The sequence below is a fragment of the Alexandromys fortis genome, unplaced genomic scaffold, assembly GCF_014885135.2.
Source record: "Alexandromys fortis isolate MF-2015 unplaced genomic scaffold, M_Fortis_MF-2015_v1.1 scaffold_353, whole genome shotgun sequence".
Lineage (NCBI taxonomy): Eukaryota > Metazoa > Chordata > Mammalia > Rodentia > Cricetidae > Alexandromys > Alexandromys fortis.
The window spans coordinates 318261-327153 of record NW_026068254.1 but is presented as its reverse complement, the minus strand read 5'-3'; positions in this window follow the sequence as shown (position 1 = coordinate 327153).

Here is an 8893-nt window from a genome sequence, read left to right as displayed (position 1 = left end):
GACACTGCCTTCTTTCTCCTGTTGGATAAATGTACATAGGCTTGGGAGAGAGAATAAAAAAGAATATCACAATTATAAAAAGAAGTAAATGGTTAAAAAAAAAACAAAACAAAGTCTTTAAAAGAGACATAGAGTATAAAGAGTAAAGGAAAATAAGCCACATCAAAATGGAAAATTAACAGAGAGTCTGCATTATTTATATTATTGTTATCTTTGAATTTTTTGACTGTGAAGAAGCTAAGTACAGAGAGACATTTTATTGTATGGGCTAAACCAGAATGTATATTATAAATGTATCTTGACTTCAAAATTTGGGTCTAAAGATATGTTACTTTGGAAAAAAAGGTTCTACTCCTGGTTCAGCAGCAGATAAGAACCTGTGGATTGCTTCCAGACTAATACAGTTTGATGGACCAAGACCACGTGAAAAGTTGCTTTGAACACCCCAAAAATACCCTAAAAATTACTTTGCCAAATAAACAGCAGGAAGCAGTTTGAAGAGAAATAACTATGACCATATTCCCAAATATTGTCTAATTGTTTATTTATATTTAAAATACGATATGCTATAGAGATTTGCATTGGTATAAATCTTGGTTTATTGATACATATTTAAGGTCAATTTTGTTAAATGTATATGATTTTCTGATCTTGAATAAGGTATTGTGTTTCTGTAGCTAATTAAAAAATTGTAATTTATAATTCAGAAATATAAGCTAATAGATAATCATCTATAATAGTCAAACTTGTAGTAATGTTAGATTTTCTAGATGTATAAAGATATATTTCAATTAGATAGATATTCTTCAAATCTTTCAGAGACATTCAGAACAGGCATTTAAAATGTTTTAATAATTTGGGACTTTCCATGACAATGTGACACCTCTGCTCCTGGCAGCACAAGCTACTTAAAGAGGAAGATGGGCACCGAAAAGGCTCCTTATGGAGTTGATTACCCATTTGAGCAAGAAACTGCTCTTTCCTGGACTGCTTAAATGGACATGCAGGTCCCACAGAGAAATGACTGCTAAACTTGCCTAAAGGTGAGATGATTTTTAGGGTTCCTGTTTTATGAAAGAGTCTGCCAGACATTCTGCAGAATACAAAAGAAAGTACCTGGCAAACTGCCAATATAGTCAAAACTATCTGTGAAATTTTCTGCTTGTTGGAAATGTCTGCTGGATATTATTCGGCCTGTAGGCTGAAGATGGATGCCCAATGATACAGAAAAAATACTTGGGGTAACTATCCAGGCAGCAAGATGTCTCTGTCAATTCTAGAGTTTTGGAAGTTGCTTACAATGTACTTCTTGTTTACTTAGGTAATATTATACATTTATATCCTTCTGGAGTCTTTGATAGAGTTGAAGAATTTATAATTATAGTTATAGTTTTTCTTAGTTATGATGAAAGATGAAATAGATATAAATAATGTAACTGTAATTCTTGCTTGATACCTGTTTTCTTATATGTTATTTTACTATGTTAAAGACAAAGGCTTCCTTTTTGTTTAAACAGAAAAGGGGAAATGGTATGGGAAATCTTTCTGTCTATATGTTGCTTTTATTCGATAATGAATAAAAAGCTGACTTGGCCCATAGCATGGGAGGAAAAGGGCAGACTCAGATAGACCTGATGGAGCTGCCAGATATAGATGCTGAAAATTTTATCCAATAAGCCACAACATTGTGGCAATACATAGATTAATAGAAATGGGTTGAATGAAGATAAGAATTAGTCAATTAGAGCCATATCTAATGGGCCAATCAGTGATTTAATTAATACAGTTTTCGTGTGGTTATTTCAGATCTAAGCTAGTGAGGTGGCCAGGAACAAACTAGTGCTCTCCCTACTACAATTGCATAGCTAATCAACTCATGATAGCTTGAAGCATCCTTCAAATCTTTTCCTCCTGGTACCTCAAGTAAATCACCAATAACGTTACTTCTGACATGGATGTAGCCAGTGTTAAAGCTCAAATGGAACTGAAGTCATATGACTGGTGAAGTGCTGGAAGATCAACACACACACATACACACACACACACACACACACACATCTTTCCAAGATCACGGATAAGTTTAAGAAGAAAGCACAAAGCTATATATTCAAATACCAAATTTTTTGATAACATAGAGGCAATGCCAATTCTGCCTCTAGAGTCTTTCTGTTGACAATAAATGGAGTGGTTAATTCTACCCTTTCCTATATGCTATTGCTTTTGTTTTTCAAAACTTTAATTTAAATCAAAAGTATACAACACTATCTATTGCTTCAATGAGTATTTCCGAATTTTTATGCCAGAATTAGCTAAATTTAACTATAGAGCTGGATGCTTCCTAGAGCATCTATCAGCATTCTAAGTCAATAAAAATGTACAAATGTACTATAGAGGCTTCATGTCTGAGAAAGAATGTTTCTGGAAACTTGGAGATGAATACTTTATAAAATACTCTTTATTATATAAGGTCAGCAATACCTTTAATTGTAGGCTTGCTGAGCAAGGAACAAAAAGCAATCAGGTAATGAAAAGTAAAAACAAATAGTCCCTTAAACACAGTTTTTTTTTCCAACTTCCCACCTCCTTCTCCAAGTATATATGTTACCTACATAGAGGGAAAAGAGATTTACTTCTGTAAATTTTATTTAAATAAAAATCACCCTTATTAATAAACTAAATTGTAACACTGGAACATGACTTAAATAAGAACTTAGTAAATAGCAACAATCACCCTCGAATGTTATTACTGCAGATTTCATGTCTATTTACAAGGTATTTTGGAGAAATGTCACTTGTATTGGTTTAATAAAATGCTGATTGGCCAGTAGCTGGACAGGAAGTAAAGGCAGGGCAACCAGACTAGGAGAATTCTGAGAAGAGGAAAGGCAGAAATGCAGTCATCATCTAGAAGCAGAGGAAGCAAGATAAGAATGCCTTACTGAGAAAAGATACCAAACTACATGGCTAACATAGATAAGAGTTTGAAGGCTTAAGTCAAAAAAGAACCCCACACCAGTTTAGAATTATGATTAATAAAAGGGTTATTTATTTAAGGGGGGAAACTTAAAGATCACTGTCCTAGACAACAGCCCTCGGTGCGACCAGGAAAAGAGTCTAGCACACAGAAGCGGGAGCTGGAAGCAAAAGAGCAAGCACATGGCTACCGCTGCTTTTTAAAACAAAAGAGAACATGCCCTAGTGGGCTGGTATCTTAAAGGCTATTGGCTGAAGAAGCAGAATGTGCTCCCACAGCATGAGGTATCAGTTAACTTAATTTGTAAGAGGTAGTTAGTAATAAGCCTGAACAATAGGACAAAGAGTTTATAATTAATATCAGCCTCTGTGTGTCTATTTGGTAATGAACAGCTGAAGGACTAGATGGGACAGAAACTTCTGTATACAGAGAATATACATGAAAGTGGATTAAATTTGACCTGAATGGATTAAGAAAGCATCATATTAGAATTATAAATTAAGGACATTAGTATCAGGGATTACTCACAGTACCCAGAAGATCAAGGTAACAAAATTCATTGTAACATGCATTAGTATCTGAATGATATATTAATGTTAGCTTATTTTCATAATTGTTATTGAAATCAAGTATTTTATCTAAATTATTTTAGCAGAATTTTTCTTAAATACAAATATTTGCCATATAGAATTCTGGTGATTATCAACATTTTACAAAGTTATAGTGTGTAAATTTTATTTAGGAAACAATATCAAAAGAAAATAAGTGTTTTAATAGGACAAGAGAATCACTAAATAACCCATAGCTATTAGATCTTGTCTATGCTCAATCCTATAATGATCTTAACTACTTATTTAAGATTTGAAGAATGACTTTTCTACACTAATATGGAAAATCACTCTGTAAAATTTTTCTATACTCTTTGAATCATAATTTAAAAAAATTAAAGATGTCTGTCAACAGAAGAATGGATTAAAAATAGTGCATTTACACGAGCAAGTAAAGAAAATGACATCATGAAATTTGAACATGAATAGAATTAGGAAAAATTATCTTGTGTGAAGTAGCTTAGATCCAGAAAAATAAATACAGTATCTATTCACTTATATGTGGATTAGTCTTTGAAAAAATGATGTCCAGGTTATAATCCTTAGGCCAAAAGAGGTTAGGTATAGACAACATTATTAGGGAGACACATGGAACTCCCTGGCAGGGGTAAACAAGAATATATTTAAATGGAGGACTGGGAGCAAGGGTGAGAATTGGAGAATTGGGAGGGAAGGTTGAGGTGAGATAGAATTTAGGAAGAAAATATGGGAAGAGACAGCTAGAATTGAGAAGCAATTGAACGATGGCATGGAAACCTAGTACAGTGGAAACTTCCTAAAGTATATAAAGGCAATCCTAACAAAGTCTCAAAATAATAAGTGAGTCTCTGGTTCTTGTGCCTTCTCTTGGTGTTCTTTTCCTTCTCTTGGTTCATCTTGTTCAACTTCAATGTGATGCATTTTTTTAGAATCTTGTATTTCATTGTGTTATGTTTTGTTGTTATCTCTTAGAAGACTGTTGTTTTCTAATGAGAGACAGAAAAAGAGAAGATCTATATGGGAGAGGAAGTGGGGAACAACTGGGAGGAATAGAGGGAGGGCAAAAGTAATCAGGATATATCACATGAGTATAGAATCTATTTTTAATAAAGGGGGAAATTTTCCTGACAATTGTTATAGATCTATGTGTGTGTATTTTAAATTTAAAATTACAGCCTGATTTTGATATGTAATTTGAAAAGTAGATTATAGCATTGCATACAATAAGGTGATAGATAAGATTACCCAATTTTCTTGATAAGATATGAAGATTATATAAACTTTTGGAAATAAAATCTATAAAATCATTCATTTAAATGAATATAAAGATTATTAATTCAAAAATATTTTACAGAAATAAATGTGTTTTATGTTGATATCCTGGTCATAGCATTAGTTTTAAATTTTAGAATTCTTGGAATCTTTTATTATATTCAGGGACATGTAACTGTCATTTGGTATTTTATTCTGCAAAACAATTCTTCATGACATATCACAATACATTTTTGTTTTAATGTCTAAAACTGCCAAATCATAAATGACACCCAAGAACTGATTACTATACCTACAGTTCAGAATATTGATAAGACCGTCAGAGATGCTTCTCTTTGCATTAGCCAATTTTTCTCTGCTTATACGTTTGAATTAAAACCTCCTATAAAATTATTATTATTATTATATTTTATCTCTAATAAGTTAAAATTTTGATATATATTAATATTTTTATATGAAACAGTGGCCTTTTCCCTAGTGTATGTAGTCTAAATTAAGCAATGTGACAAACTCACACATTTGTTTGCATTAGTGAAATTTGAAACCTTCCAATAAAAATTGAAATTCTGCAATTATACACAATGTAATGATAGTTATCACTCAAAGGGGAAGCGATAAAATGCATTTGTTTCAGAAATAACTTGTATAAAATTTACTAAATCAGAAAACAACCGATTCATATATTTTAAAACATTGAGATAAATTTAAAATTTTTCTTTTGAAAATATTTTTATGAGATATATTCTGATTATAGTTCCTCTTTCCCAATTAGTCCCAGATCCTCTCCACCTCCTCCACCCACCCAAATCCATACTTTTCTTGTTCTCTCTCACTAGAAAACACACAGGCATTTATAAAATAATAAGTAAAATAAGATAAATTAAAAAAAATATCCTTAGAGGCTTTATTTTAAAGATATTTTCAAAAAATGATTTGACTATTTCCTATATATTCCTGTACATTGAAACTATTACTAAAGTGCTTGTTTCAGATTTAATCCTCAGTGTGCCTGTTATAAATCACTAGTGAAAATGTAACCATTCAGGGGCTCTGTATATGACTGCCTAGAGAAAATTATGTATATCACATTTTAGGCATGAAACTAAGCTCATATATTGTATGAAAAACAGGCAAAAACTTGCAAAACATGCAAGAAAGTCTTTATTCATTTACATGCCAGCAATAGTATTCATATTCCACCCTAACACCAGCCTGAAAGAATTCCTTGCTTGGAAAGGTAATAAGTTATATTTTTATTGTGCGATATTTGGAGAATAAGAGAATGCTTCACAAATTATCCACTAAATTCATCCTTAAGTGTGCCTGGAACATTTTTTGTTGGCAATCTAATCACAAAATATGCAACAACTTTAGTTCAGTCTAAAAACTGGATGCTGATAGAATACTAGGTCAGAGAAGTGACAACCAGTTTGATTAGTCAGGGATTTCTTTTTCCTAACAATGACTATCATTTCCACACTGAAGAATAAAAACAACCAAAACAAAACAAAATATGTGACACCATAAGATAAAATAAAAAATTCTAAGTATTACAAAAGTGATATATATATATATATACATTGTATATGTGTATTATGTATATATGTGATATATAATCACAAAACAATTGTGTCTTCTCTCTTTTTTGCAAGGAAATTGTTAAAAAATATGTATATTGAGCAAACACAGTTGCTACAACCATAGAAAGACAGGTGCCAAAATGTTTGGTTACCATCTAAGTATCTAACCATCACCCATATGAAAAGCCAGGTATGGCTGTTTATGCTCATAAACCACAAACTGGAAGAAGACAGGCAGATTCTGAGAGATTGCTGTTCAGTCAGCCTACCCAAAACAGCAAGCCTTGGGGGCAAGAGGAGACTCTATCTTAAAGGAATAAGGTAAAGAGTGATAGAGAATGGCATCCAATATCCTTTTCTGGACTTTACAAGCACATGCCTGCGCATTCACTTGTGTGCACTGCACACACACACACACACACACACACACACACACACACACTTTTCTCAGTACAATACTAAGATTAACTAATGAAAACACATGCTTATTATGACACAAGTAGATACATGGATAAATGGAATTGAATTTAAATCACATGAAAATATCTGCAGATAAATCCATCTGGTTTATGAGAGAGTTGCCAAAAAGTATATATTTTATACAAATCAATTTCTTTAACAAATGTTGCTAGGAAACAGGATGTTCACAAACATCCCTATCTGTCATTTTGGAAATAAAAAGAAATTAAATAAAATGAATAAATTAAAACTTGAATGTAAAACAAAAAATAAAAGTCTCATAATAGTTATTTTTACTTTTATAAAATTTTTACTACTGTTGCAGCAAAATGCCCAATATTAAGAGTATAACAGAGAGGAAGGGTGTTATTTTCACCTGTGATCTGAGGGTGCAGATCCATCCATCATGGCAGTCATGGCAACAAGAGCAGTTGTAGCTGAGAAATGTTGGTGACTGTTCTTCCTTTCTTTTGCTCATTCTATGACCTCAGCCCACAACATGGTTCTCCTCACATTTTGGTGGGTCTTCTTATCTCAGCTAAACCATTTTGGAAGGACCTTCATAGTCAAATTCATACCGTTGTCTCCTGGATTGTCCTAAATTCCACCAAGATTAATCTTCTGATACTACCAGAAGAAAATGAAAGAGAGACACCTTCAAACTGTATACATAGTAGACAACTTTCCTATTAGGAGTATAACTGCTTAGAAAATAATAATTCACATCAGGGATTCTACCAAATTAAAAAAGATACTGCACAAGAGAAGAAACAATCAACATTGTAAAAGGGCATCTTAAAGAGTGGGAGAAAACCTTTGTAGGCTACACAAGTGAACAGAGACTCATTAGCCAGAGTACACAAATAAAAAAAATAATGCCAAAGTAACAAATAAATAATAAATAAGTTGTTTTTACAGTTTGGATAGGAAGTGTTCCTACCCACAAGGCTTATGTGCTGATTCCTGGTCTCTTCTGGTGAATCTAATTATTGAGAATTGATCTTATTTGTGGCTTTTATCAAGCCAAGAGATCAATAACTTGATAGATTAACATATAGATGAAACATATAGGAAGTATATGATGTGCAATTTTCATAGGAGTACATGAAAAAAGAGTTAATCCCAGATACATCAATAAAGACAGGCAAAAGAATTAATTCTGTCCAACATGGCTTGGGCAATGATTTTTCTTATGGTTACTCATAGAAACAAAGGCAACTAACAGACATTTATAACAATGAAAAAGAATTTTCTCCATTAATTTTTTTTGAGACAGGTTTCTTTGTAGCTTTGGAACCTGTCCTGGAACTAGCTCTTGTAGGCCAGGTTGGCTTTGAACTTACAGAGATCTGACTGCCTCTGCCTTCTGTGTGCTGGGATTAAATGTGTAAGCCACCACCGCCCAGTAAAACTCGAGATAACAATAACATGTCACACTTGGAACTTAAAGTTCCATAATACACCACTCTTCCTCCAGGATTTTGATTATTTCTTCTATCTCTGTGAGGGTTTTGGACCTTTAAGAAAGTAGTATAAATGTAGGATATGTTATCCCATTTAGAGTTGTCATGAATCTCACAGTCACCAGCACCCATTACTATAAGCAGTTACTTTTAACAAGGCTAACAACTAATTGTAAATATCACTATAGAATGCAGTTTGATCGAACTATCAGATCTATGTATCTATTTAACAAGATGTGGCCAGTAACATCCCCACTAAGTCCTATAACCTCCTTAGTTTGTTTTCCTATACATGGGTCCTGTTCTGTGAAGTGGGATGTTAATCTAATTGGAAAACAACGGTTTGCACACAATAATAATCATGTCACTGTTACACCGCTGGGAATTTTTTGGCATGCTGAAAGCACTAACAGTAACAGGCTCTTTAATTATCAAGCAGGACCATGAATGACAGTTCTGGAACTACCTGCATAGTGTTCTCTGCCATTCACAAGAACTAGCTATGGAATTTGCAGCTTAGATACAGCTCAGTTTTTCAATGTCCTGAAACCAGAGCAG